A 13,449-nucleotide genomic window follows, 5' to 3' on the forward strand; every position below is an offset into this window, starting at 1 on the left:
CTTCATGTTTGTGATTTATGAGCCCCATCTGGTTTTTTGATAGCTTTCATATGATACTGTTCTTTGAAGAGATCTTTGTTTCGTATTTAGGTTGTGTTACTTACAGGTCAGTGTACAACACAAAGCATTATCTTTCAACATGCCTGCTTGTTTCTCAGATGGAAAGCACATATTTGACTGAAGCTTAGATTCCAGTTGATTTCTAACACATTCAGTTGATTTCTAACATAATAACGCAAATTCACCTAATGCATCTGTTTGAAGGTGTTCTACTATCTGAAACTATCTAAGGTTACCCATGTCTAAGTGTATCCATGTTCCCTTTTAGAAAGTTAAATTTATCCACGTTCCCTTTTTATGACTAGCTATCACTAAAGTGACTCTCCCTAACCCCTTTGATGAAGATCACAATTCAGACTAAGTTGTTTTGTAACAAATACACCATAAAGAAAGCCTTTCTAGTTTTTCAATTCAAAGTCTCTGATTAGTGTTTTTAATGCAGCAGCAAAACATTAAACAAGTATCAGAAACTTATAACCATCTCTAAACTACTTCTCCACACTCAACAATAACCTTGCATGGTTACTATCACCTACACATGCAGACTTACACAAACAAAACCATATGTATAAGTAGGGTAGCCAGCTGAAATAGAGGATTCCTGTGCTCTCAAATGGTTATGTGGAGGAAATTTCAGCAGGTATAACTTGCATTAAAAGGTATACCTGCTGAAATTCTTTCCTGTGTAACTGTCCTCTTTTTCATCCAGTTACCTTATGTACAAGAGATAAAAGGCAAGTAGAGAATGGAAAGAAAGCGGGGGGGGGGGGGAATGAGGAAAGCAACTTCAGAATAATAATAAAAGTACCCTGCTGTTTGGAAAGTTTGCTTCACTTGCGGCTACACTCTAAGCACTGTCTGTTTCTTCTCCTACAGCATTAAACTATGATGAGGCTAGTGCCAGGGCAGAAGAGCATAGCCTGAGGCATTTGACAAAGAACAAGGATTACCATCATACTATGATACTACATTATTAAGAACCCTCTCAAGAAAGACTGATAGCAACAGTGTGAATCATCATGTTGAGATTTTATACATTTATTGCTGATAACTGTGTAAGTATCCCTGTTCCCATTTCTGTTGTGTTGTAACACTGCTGCTTTTAGTGTCTTGAAAAGATTGTAAGAAAAGATAGAAGACATTTAGTAACTCAGCCCCTCACCAGGACCTTTTACAGAAAAGTTTAGAGTGCCGGATTCAAAGAACTATCCTGGTTTCTTTGGCTTCCTCTGAAGGTTTTTATATATAATTGTAACACTACTACCAACTAGCCAGTAATTCTCTTACACCACAGCACCATGGTTATGGAAGTACTAGCACGGTAACTGCTGTATCATGATGCACAGGATGGAGTTACAATGCTTGGAAGTGATCTTGAGAAAGCAGATGAATGATGCTTCAAATCATAGCATAGATATAATGACAATCATAGTGGGAGAGAGGGGAGCTAAGCTGAAACACAGGAATAGAAAGACACCTCACTGGCAGTATTCTTTCTCAAGTACAGTGGTGCCTCGCAAGACAAATGTGATCTGTTCCGCAAGAAGCGCTGTCTTGTGAAAAAATTGTCTTGCGAAAAGTGGTTTCCCATAGAACCTCACAAGATGATTTTTTTTCATCTTGTTAGGCATCGGCCTCGGGGGGGGGGGACGTCTAGCAAAGCACGGCCATAGAAGAAGCTGTCTTGCGAGGCACCATAGCGATCGCAAAAAACAATCGTCTTGCGGGTTTTTCGTCCCGCGAAGCATTCGTCTTGCGAGGCACCATTGTACATAAATACTAACTTCTAACAGGAACCTAGTTGAAGAAATACTTGCAATTGATTGCTATTAGGACTATTTGCAGCATCAACAAGGTCAGAAAGCAGCTAGCCATCTACTTTGGTATAATCACACAAAGAAGTACTGTTGTAGATTGCAGCAGAAGAATGGAGAGACCCTACACTAATCTACATGGTTAGCTGTTGTTATGTTCATCCAGCATACACAAACTGCATTTGGTCATTTGATGAAGACGCAGCATCATTAGAGCAAGTCCATTTTTCTACCACTTGAGAACATTAGCCTTCTGTCTCGCAAAGAGAGTAAATATATAATTACTCTGAATCACTATGACAGCTTAAATAGATTGATTAAAATAGTCTGTCTCCATAATAATCAATACCACTCTTCAAAGTCTGTCTCCATCAAATCACAGTACTTATCTGGTGGAAGATATCAAAATGTTGCAAAGTACCATAACATGAGTAATTAAATTCACCTTAAGGAAGAAACTCAAGGTATTCTGTGCATCCCAGAAGAAGAGTCACCCTATGTAGCCTTGGGCTAGCTACACACTTGCAGAGCATCCCTACAAAAATTGAACAATAAACCACTTCTGAGTATTCAATATTAAAAAACCCTGAAAAGGTTGCTATAAGCTGGAATTGCCTTGATAGCTCATAATTATTATTACTAAATGTAATATAAGCCAACACATTCAATTACTAGAAATGAAATAGAATCAAAACATTATACAGCGATAACAGTTCTTGCTAGATACACCACAGGAAGACTATAGGAAGTTTACAACAGGAAGATTATATACCTTTTAAAAAAATACTAAATGTGAAAAAAGTGGCGGCTATCAAAATAAAGCACAAGCATACCACTGACAAACACATATGCAGACCGCTGATGTTCTAATCATTAGCAAACTTGAGTATTTGCAACTGCTGGAAGTGAGTAACAGCTCTATCTATCTGTGTTAGTGTATTGGGCTTTATAGAACCTTGGAAGCAACTAAAAGTACAGTATCTATTGCATACAAAGCTAAGAACAGCTGCAGGATATTGTTTGCCCATTCCAATAGAAGGTGAGGCCTACTTGTATACAGTGGTGCCTCGCTTGATGAGAATAATCCGTTCCAGCAAAATTGCTGTAGAGCGAAATCCTCATCAAGTGAAATAAAAAAGCCCACTGAAATGCATTGAAAACCGGTTCAATGCGTTCCAATGGGTGAAATACCTCAGCGTCCCGAAAAGATCCTCCATAGGGCGGCCATTTTCTGATGCTTGTGCAGCAAAAAATCCGTCATGAACACAGCGGGGAGTCATTTTGAACAGTCGGGGGCCATTTTAAAAACCCAATGATCAGCTGTTTTGATCATCGTAATGCGAAGAATCGGTTCCTGAAGCAGGGAACCGATCGTCGTAAATCGGATTTTGCCCATTGAAACATCATTGTGAAGCAGATTCATCATCAAGCGGGGTTAATCGTTAAGCGGGGCACCACTGTATATCACTAAGCTTAGCTGGCAGTACAAGGCAATAAGAAGACACCCAACAAATGGCTAAGACAAACAATAGAAAAAAGACATGGTCCTTCCAGTAAATGAAAAAGAAAAATCATTTTTCACAATTTTTAGGCCAGCCAACCACTATGCATTTTAACAAATCATATGTAACAGCTATTTTATTCCTTTATACTAATTTAATAACAGTAATAATGGTGGTGGTGTGCCATCATCAATTGCAACTTACAACATCCCTTCCCAGGGTTTTCCAGGTATCAAATATTCACCTACAAAATTGTACTCAGAGGGTGATTATTAATGGGTCCTTCTCTAATTGGGTAGAGGTAACACATGGCGTACCTCAAGGCTCAATCCTGGGCCTGGTGCTCTTCAATATTTTTATTAATGACTTGGATGATGGAATGCAGGGAGAATGCTTGTTAAATTTCCAGGTGATACCAAATGCAGCGGAATAGCTAATACCCTAACAAAATTCAAAATGACCTTGATAGGCTTGAGCACTGGGCCAAAAAAACCGAATGAAATTCACCAGGGATAACTGGAAAGTAGTGCACCTTGGAAAAAGAAACCAATTGCACAGTTACAAGATGAGGGATACCTGGCTCAGTAAAACTATGAGTGAGAAGGATCTTGGAATTACTGTAATTATAAGCTAAATACGAGCCAATAGTGTGATGTGGCTACAAAAAAAAACACTATTGCTATTTTAGGCTGCATCAATAGAAATATAGTTTCCAAATCCTGCAAGGTGCTAGTCCCCCTGTATTTAGCATTGGTTAGGACTCACCTTGAGTATTGTGTCCCGTTCTGGACACCACATTTCAAGAGGGATGCTAACAAATTGGAAGAAGTTCAGAGGAGGCCGACAGGGATGATCAGGGGGCTGGAAACAAAGCCTTATGAGGAAAGGCTGAAAGAACTAGGCATGTATAGCCTTGAGAAAAGAAGACTGAGGTGTGCTATGATAGCACTTTTCAAATATTTGAAAGACTGTCATACAGAGGAGGGGTAGGACCTGTTCTCGATCATCGCAAGTGCAGGACATGCAACAATGGGCTCAAGTTAATGGAAGCCAGATTTTGGTTGAATATCAGGAAAAAGTTCCTGTTAGAGCAGTACGGCAGTAGAACCAGTTACCTCAGGAGTTGGTGAGTGCTCCAACATTGGAGGCATTCAAGAAAAACTTAAGATAATCACCTGACAGATATGCTTTGATTGTATTCCTGCATTGAGCAGGGAGTTGGATTTGATGGCCTTCCAACTTCACTTTTCTATGATTCTAAGATAAGTGGTTTACCAATCCCTCCTGGTAGTTCTCAGGGACTATGCAGCTTTCCCAAGGCTGCATAAGCTGGCTCTCCTTCCAACAGGCACAAAAGGACATCAAATACCCAGACTCAACTGTTCCAAAACCACATATTTTTCATTTGACCACCTTGGGCTACATCCATATAAGGAAGAAAACAAAATACTGTATTCTGCAATTTCTGTGGCCACAGTGGTTGCAAAGTGATTCCTCATCAATTACAATTTGATTCATAAACTGGTACCGAATTAACTGTACATGAGAATCCATATTTGAAAACGCAAGGCAAACCCTTCCACTGAAAGAAAAAAAAATAGGTTGATTGTAGCCATTCTCAACCTTTTCTTGGCCACTGTCATAAACATAATATGGGAGAAATATAAGCCAAATCAGGGTGATAAATCTTATAAGGTCATGTGTGAAGAACTGTTTCCAGTCTGTGGTGCCAGGGCTCTCCAGAGGGCCAGGAGCTGCGAGCTATGAAGCAAATTAAGGAGACGGAGAGAGTGCAATTGGATACATGAACCGACGGATTATAATAAGAAAGCTGTCAGGATCGCGACTAACCAATACCTTGCTAAGGTGAGGACTGCTAGACGATCACACTTCACTAACCGGATAAGCGAAACTTCAAATCAGCACGTGGATTCTTCTGTATAGCTTGCGATCTATCCAGAATTGGTCTAGGGGATGGGCCTCCTACTAATATTTCACCTGACCAATTTGCAGCATTTTTTAAATCTAAAGTGGAGGCCATCCACCAGGACCTCTATCCTTTTTTAAATACAGTGGATCGAGCAGAGATGTCCAGCGCTCCACCTTGCCTAGCGAGGCTTGAAGCCTTTCATCCTGTGACGCCAGATATGGTGGACAAAGCGCTTGATCGCTGCCGGGCCACCACCTCCTCTCTTGACCCTTGTCTGGCCTGCTAATCAAAGTAGTCAGGCCTGTAACAACTGAATGAGCTACAGCGGTAATTAATGGGTCTCTCCAGGAGGGCAAGGTTCCTCTTGCCCTCAAGAAGACACTCATTAGGCCCATTAGGAAGAAACTAAATTTGGCGGCGGACGATATGGGCTATAGGCCTGTCGCCAATGTTTCCTTCCTTAGTAAAATGGCAAAGAGGGTGGTGGTTGATCAGCTTCAGGCTCTTTTAGATGAAACCAAAGCCCTGGATCTCTTCCAGTCGGGCTTCAGGCTGCACCATGGCAAGAAATAGCACTGGTTGCACTGTTGGATGACCTCCTGAGGGAGGCTGACAGGGGCAAAATGTCCTTGTTGGTCCTCCTCAATATCTCAGCCACCTTTGATACCATCAACCATGGTATCCTCCTGGGGAGGCTCTCCGAGTTGGGGACCAGTGGTCTTGTGCTTGCCTGGCTCCAAACCTTCTTGGAGGACCACCCTCAGAGAGTACAGCTTGGGAAGAGTGTTTCGTCCCCGTCTCAATTCTGGGGTTCCACAGGGCTTGATTAACTTCCCAATGCTGTTTAACATCTATATGAGGCCGCTGGGTGGGGTCATCAGGGGGTGTGGGGCTTCGTGTCATCAGTATGCTGATGACACTCAGCTCTACATCTCCTTTTCACCTACCTCAGTGGATGCCGTTTTGTCCCTTCAACGCTATCTGGAGGCTGTACTGCAACGGATGCAGGAGAATGGGCTGAGGCTGAAACTGGACAAGACGGAGGTCCTGAGGGTGGGTGGCCCCTCCATTGGCGGTTTGGGAAACTCCCTCTCTTTTGGGGGAATGAGTCTCACTGTGATGAGTGAGGTTCGCAGCTTACCATGGAAACCCAAGTGGTGTCCGCCTATTTCCACCTGTGGCTGATTGCCCAGTTGCGTCCCTATCTTGATGGCGGGGCCCGCATTACTGTGGTCCATGCGCTTGTAATCTCGAGATTAATGTGCTCTACGTGGGGCTACCTTTGAGATTGATGCGGAAACTTCAAATGGTGCAAAAGGTGGCGGCCAGACTTCTTAGCGTAATGAGAAAATACCAGCATATCTCTCCGACTCTGGCTGCGTTGCATTGGTTGCCCATTCATTTCTGCATTGATTTCAAAGTGTTAATGATGACATATAAAGCCCTAAACGGTTTAGGACCTCGATACCTAGCGGAACACCTTCTCCCACCTAGATCTACTCGAGTCACTCGCTATAGCCAGGAAAGACGGCTGAGGGGCCGAATGCCGAGGGAGGCCCAGAAAGAAAGAACAAGAAACCGGGCCTTCTTGGCAGTGGCCCCTCGACTTTGGAACAGCTTGCCGCCAGAGATCTGCCTGGCACCCTCGCTGGGTGTTTTTAAGAGCCAATTAAAGGCTTGGCTCTTTAGGCAGGCCTTCCCTCCTGTCAATACTTAACTTTTACTTCTTACTTTAGCTTTTTCTTAACAATGCCCATCTTGAACAATATTAATACCATTGACTTAAATTGTTTTAACTGTTTTATGATATGTTTTATTGTAAGCCGTCCTGAGTAGACATTGTCTAGAAGAGTGGGATATAAATCAAATAAATCAAATAAATCAAATAAATCAAATAAATAAATAAATAAATAAATCAAATAAATAAATAAATAAATGCATGCATACATACATACATACATACATACATACATACATATGCCCCCCCATTGAGAATGGCTGTTGTTAGATAAACAAATAGGTCCAGTGCACATTTTTCACCTTTTCAGCACTGCAAATCACATAATAGAACCGATCCAATTCAGGCACAGATGTGCTCTCTCAAGGACATGCTCAAATGCTATCCCCTCATAACACACATAGAGTATCTGAAGCAGTCTAAAATCCTGTGGCTTCCCCCTAACATGTTGTGAACAATATCATTTCCTTCTGCTGAATCTTACCAAAGCTTCACTCCTGTGAAGCTCTTGGTGTCTCTTTCTCAAAACTCAATGCAGGTACATGACAAACTTGTAAACCTACCATATAAAATGTACTGAAGTCATAGCCAGTGAAAGATTTTCAGTAACCTCAAGAACTTAAAATATAGTTACAAGCAAGTTAAGATCTATACAGTGCACTCCTCATAAAGGTAATTTTTAAATATGTCTTAAGTATTATTATTGGCCTTCTTCCCTGTTCCTGCTTTTGAAAGTTTAAATGAATTAGGATTTCAATGACGCAATTGTATTAAGTGTTTCCCTGCACAGTAAAGCTTCATTATTTAGGGTACACAATAAATTTATATTGTTTCCAAAGGATCCTGCTCCCTGAACAGAATCATGCAGCTCAGGAATTCTTTTCTAGTTAATGCCTAATAAGTGTGACAGACAACTAATGTCAGCTTGGCCAAAATGCTTTAAAGAGTGTCCATGAACACAGAGAAACAGCTAAAACCAAGCAGACCAGAAAATATTAGCTGGAAGTGTCATTACATTTGATAAAACATTCTAACCAGGAAGAAATTAAATCAGGAATAGGCTCTGCATTTTCTGTAGACATTCTCATATCAGTCTTTGTGTCTCAGGATGGTCTCTTACTTAAAACATTGACCCCTTCACATCTACATATTAGCAAAACTAAAGAGAGATGAAATATAGAGATATGTTTCTCTAAAAACTTGAAAGCATTGTTTGGTTTTTCAGAAGTGGGGCAAATATTTTATTGGGTTTTGATTAAAAAGTGTTAGTGTTGCCAAGGGGCAACAAACTACCGCAAGAGCCAGACAACGTTTGGAGCCTGCCAACCCACTTCCCTAGCTTTAGAGAAATGGAAAGTTTTAGGAAGGATCAACTGCTTCCAGCTGAACAAACGTCTGGACAAAGTGTTTCCACTAATGTTTAATGATTTTTAAAAAAATTCAAATCCCAACCAAAGCCACTGAATATAGTATAATTGTCCATGGTTTACAAAATATAAGGTCCAAAATGGGTCATTCCAGGAAGTTTCACCAAGGTCTAATGAAGTGGAATTTCAAAAGCAAATAGTATGTGTTCAGTCTTGGTGACCAAATATTTCTTGTTCCTTTCAGTTTCATTATTTCTAAGTGAAATTCCCACAGATGCATCAACACCTGAAAACAATATTTATTTTGTAACTCCCTCCCCCACACTTTTTGGATAACACTTTTTAAGAGCACAGAGCCACTTTTTTGGACCACAACTGATGAAACAGGAACAGGAACCAACCAAGGGCTAGGATCTTAAAGAGTGCCGAGAGAACAAAATCACATTGTGCACTGAAAAACAAAAACTTTTCCATGCTCAGTCATCTTCTACTTGACTTCAGTTTCTGTTTTTGACTGCTTCTGAGTCATTTCTGGTTACACCCTTCTGCTCGCTGATATCAAAATTCATTTTCACCAATTTGGGGATAGGATAAAAAAGATTTTTTTTCCCACTTTCTCAGAAAAATAGATGGAACTAGCTTGATTCCCGCTGGATAGTTCTTATCTTCATAAAGTTGGCACTGAAAACAGAGCCTCAGAAAAGGATGTATGGAAGGTAATAAGAAGGATGATATAAAATATGCTAAAATGTGCAAAACCCACACTCTTAAGATAGAACCGGGCCATCTCACCTGTTGTTGTTTAGTCATTGAGTCATGTTTGACTCTTCCTGACCCCATATACGAGAGCACAGGAAGCCCTCTTGTCTTCCACTGCCTCCCGGAGTTCGGTCAAATTTATGTTGGTAGCTTCATTGACACTGTCCAACCATCTTGTTCTGTCGTCCCCTTCTCCTCTTGCCTTCACACTTTCCCAACATCAGGGTCTTTTCCAGGGACTCCTCTCTTCTCATGAGATGGCCAAAGTAATGGAGCCTCAGCTTCAGGATCGGTCCTTCCAGTGACCACTCAGGGTTGATTTCCTTCAGAACATATAGGTCTGATAACCTTGCAGTCCAGGGGATGTTGAGCTTCAGACCATTTTTTCCACTCTCCTCTTTCATCTTCATTAAGAGGTTCCTTAATTCCTCCTCACTTTCTGCCATCAGAGTGGTATCATCTGCATATTGGAGGTTGTTGATATTTCTTCCGGCAATATTAATTCCAGCTTGGGATTCACCCAATCCAGCCTTTCACATATGTATTCTGCATATAAGTTAAATAAGCAGGGGGACAATATACAGCCTTGTTGTACTCCTTTCCCAATTTTGAACCAATCAGTTGTTCCATATCCAGTTCTAACTGTTGCTTCCTGTCCTACATATAGATTTCTCAGGAGATAAAGTGATCAAACTAGTCAGGTATAATCTAAATACTTCAAAATCCCCTTCGGAATCCAGCTTGTACTTCTGGGAGTTCTCGGTCCACATACTGCTGAAGCCTACCTTGGAGGATTTTGAGCATTACTTTGCTAGCGTTTGAAATGAGTGCAATTGTAGGGTAGTTGGAACATTCTTTGGCACTGCCCTTCTTAGGGATTGGGATGTAAACTGAACTTTTCCAGTCCTCTGGCCACTGTTGAGTTTTCCAGACTTGCTGGCATATTGAATGTAGCACCTTAACAGCGTCATCTTTTAAGATTTTAAATACTTCAACTGGAATGCCATCACTGCCACTGGCCTTGTTAGACAAGCTTTCTAAGACCCACTTGACTTCACTCTCCAGGATGTCTGGCTCAAGGTCAGCAACTACATTATCTGGATTGTCCAGGATATTCAAATCTTTCTGGTATAACTCCTCTGTGTATTCTTCCCACCTCTTCTAAATGTCTTCTGCTTCTGTTAGGTCCCTCCCATTTTTGTCCTTTATCATGTCCATCTTTGCACAAAATGTTCCTCTAATATCTCCAATTTTCCTGAACAGATCTCTGGTTTTTCCTTTTCTAATATTTTCCTCTATTTCTTTCCATTGTTTATTTAAGACGGCCCTCTTGTCTCTCCTTGCTATTCTTTGGAAGTCTGCATTCAGTTTTCTGTAACTTTCCCTATCTCCCTTGCATTTTGTTTCCCTTCTCTGCTATTTCTAAGGCCTCGTTGGATAGCCACTTTGCTTTGTTGCACTTCCTTTTCTTTGGGATGGTTTTTGTTGCTGCTTCCTGTACAATGTTACGAGCCTCTATCCAAAGTTCTTCAGGCACTCTGTCCACAAAATCTAGTTGCTTATATCTGTTCTTCACTTCCACTGTGTATTCAGAAGGGATTTGATTTAGATTATACCTGACTAGCCCAGTGGCTTTTCCTACTTTTTTCAGTTTAAGCTTGAAATTTGCTATGAGAAGCTGATGATCAGAGCCACAATCTGCTCCAGGTCTTGTGTTTGCTGACTGTCTAGAGCTTCTCCATCTTTGGCTGCAGAGAACATAATCAATCTGATTTCGGTATTGCCCATCTGGTGATGTCCATGTGGAGAGTTGCCTCTTGTGTTGTTGGAAAAGAGTGTTTGTGATGACCAGCTTGTTCTCTTGACAAAACTCTATAAGCCGTTGCCCTGCTTCATTTTGAACTCACAGGCCAAACTTTCCTGTTGTTCCTTTTATCTCCTGACTCCCGACTTTAGCATTCCAATCCCCTAGAATGAGAAGAACATCTTTTTTGTGTGTCACTTCTAGAAGGTGTTGTAAATCTCCATAAAACTGGTCAATTTCAGTCTCCTCAGCATTGGTGGTTGGAGCATAAACTTGGATTACTGTGATGTTGAAAGGTCTGCCTTGGATTCGCATTGATATCATTCTATCATTTTTGAGATTATATCCCATTACAGCTTTTCCCACTCTTTTGTTGACTATGAGGGCTACTCCATTCCTTCTACGGGATTCTTGCCCACAATAGTAGATATGATAATCATCTGAATTGAAGTCGCCCATTCCTGTCCATTTTAGGTCACTGATGCCAAGGATGTCAATGTTGATTCTTGCCATCTCCTGTTTGACCACATCCAGCTTACCAAGGTCCATAGATCTTACATTCCAGGTTCCTATGCAGTATTTTTCTTTGCAGCATCGGACTTCACTTTCACTTCCAGGCATGTCCACCGCTGAGCGTCCTTTCGGTTTTGGCCCAGCCACTTCATTAGCTGTGGAGCTACTTGTCCTCCGCACTTCCTCAGTAACATGTTGGACACCTTCCGACCTGAGGGGCCCATCTTCTAGCGTCATATCTTTTAGCCTTTTGTTTCTGATCATGGGGCATTTTTGGCAAAGATACTGGAGTGGCTTGCCAATTCCTACTCCAGATGGATTGCATTTAGTCGGAACTCTCCACTATGACCTGTCCATCTTGGGTGTCCCTGGACGGCATAGCCCATAGCTTCCCTGAGTTACTCAAGTCGCTTCGCCACGACAAGGCAGCAATCCGTGAAGGGGACATCTCACCTAGTCAAGGGCTATTTTTCAGATTTACCAGCAGTCTGAGAGTTGCACACACAACTGATAAGGCCAAAGAGATTATTCTGCATATATTTTGAACAGCAACAACAACGATGATGATGATGTGGTTATAGAAGGACAGGGATATGGCTATTTCTGTCATTGAATTGTCATGCTCCAAGCCAGGGCCCACACAACCCACCCAGTCATCCAATGAGACTATCATAGGGATTCTCATGCAAGAACCCAAAGAGAGGAACACACCCATATGTTACTCTGGGAGAGCAGGACCAAAACAGAGATGCACATGGTGATGTCAGCCTTGGTAACTGGAAGGTGCTCTGTTAGAGGGAAAGAGAAGTCCTTGACAGATGACAGATATAACAGAGGCCCTGACATTGGGGAAGGGGGAACCAGCGGGATTCTGTAAGATGGAGCAAAAGATTGTCAGACAGAACCCATGATCCCCCATCCTAACTTTTATATCCCATATCATATATACCAGCAGCTGGAACACTGCTCTTGGGCATTCAGTGAAGTAAACTGCAGTCCACAAAAGCTTATGCCACTTCAAATGTGTTAGTCTGTAACTTCTACAACATGTCTTTTCAGACATATCTCTTTTAAAAATCTAAAATAGAGTGGTGCCTTGCACAACGAGTTCACCGTAGAACGACGAATCCGCACAACGGGGCCGTTCTAGCGATCGCAAATGCAATCGCACACTGATGGCTCCTATGGCTCAAAATCACAGAGCGAAGGTCGGTAAGCGGTTCGCTTACCGACCTTCACTTTGTGACCCGCCGATCAGCTGTTCGGCGGCTTCAAAATGGCCGCCGGAAGCCCCAAAATGGCCACGTGCAGCGTTTTCGTGCCCTCGTTAAGTGAGGGGAGGGCGCGAAAATGGCTGCCGGCCATCGGAGAAACATCGCTGTACGGTGAGTAAAGATGTATTGGAACGCATTAAACTAAGTTTAATGCATTCCAATGGCGTTTTTTGATCTGTACAGCGATGTTTTCACACATCGAGGGTTAATCCGGAATGGATTAACCTCGCTGTGCGAGGCACCACTGTATATACCAAAATTCCTGAATTACATTTTGTATCAGACATAACTGACATTCTAGGTATATCAATAAGGAGCCAATCAGGAAAATCACTACCATTGTTTCTTTCATTTCTTTCCGAAACTTAGGAAAACTGGCAAAAGTACCCAATTTAATCCTTAAAAAGAAAAGAGCCATTCAGAACATTCTGCTCTGTCTCATGGCTTTAAGATTTGTAAACAGTACATGTATACATGTTTTTCAAAAGGATGATTCTGAAGAGATTAGATTCTTGAATGGATTATCTATGGCACAAAAATCAAGTCAGCCTCTACCTACCTATAACAATTAAGTTCAGAAATTATTTCCCAGAAATCTCACCAATTAGGCTTACCGTATTTTTCGCTCCATAAGACGCACCTTTTCATAAGACGCACCAATTTTTTAGGAGAAGAAAACAGGAAAATA

The 13,449-nt window shown here is 41.6% G+C and overlaps 1 protein-coding gene across 5 annotated transcripts in view; it reads right to left on the reverse strand.

Annotated features, from left to right (window-relative positions):
- Positions 1-13,449, reverse strand: part of PXYLP1 (2-phosphoxylose phosphatase 1) — a 106,601-nt gene that overhangs the window by 55,220 nt on the left and 37,932 nt on the right. The window lies entirely within an intron of this gene.

The sequence above is a fragment of the Pogona vitticeps genome, chromosome 3, assembly GCF_051106095.1.
Source record: "Pogona vitticeps strain Pit_001003342236 chromosome 3, PviZW2.1, whole genome shotgun sequence".
In the NCBI taxonomy this organism is placed as follows: Eukaryota; Metazoa; Chordata; class Lepidosauria; order Squamata; family Agamidae; genus Pogona; species Pogona vitticeps.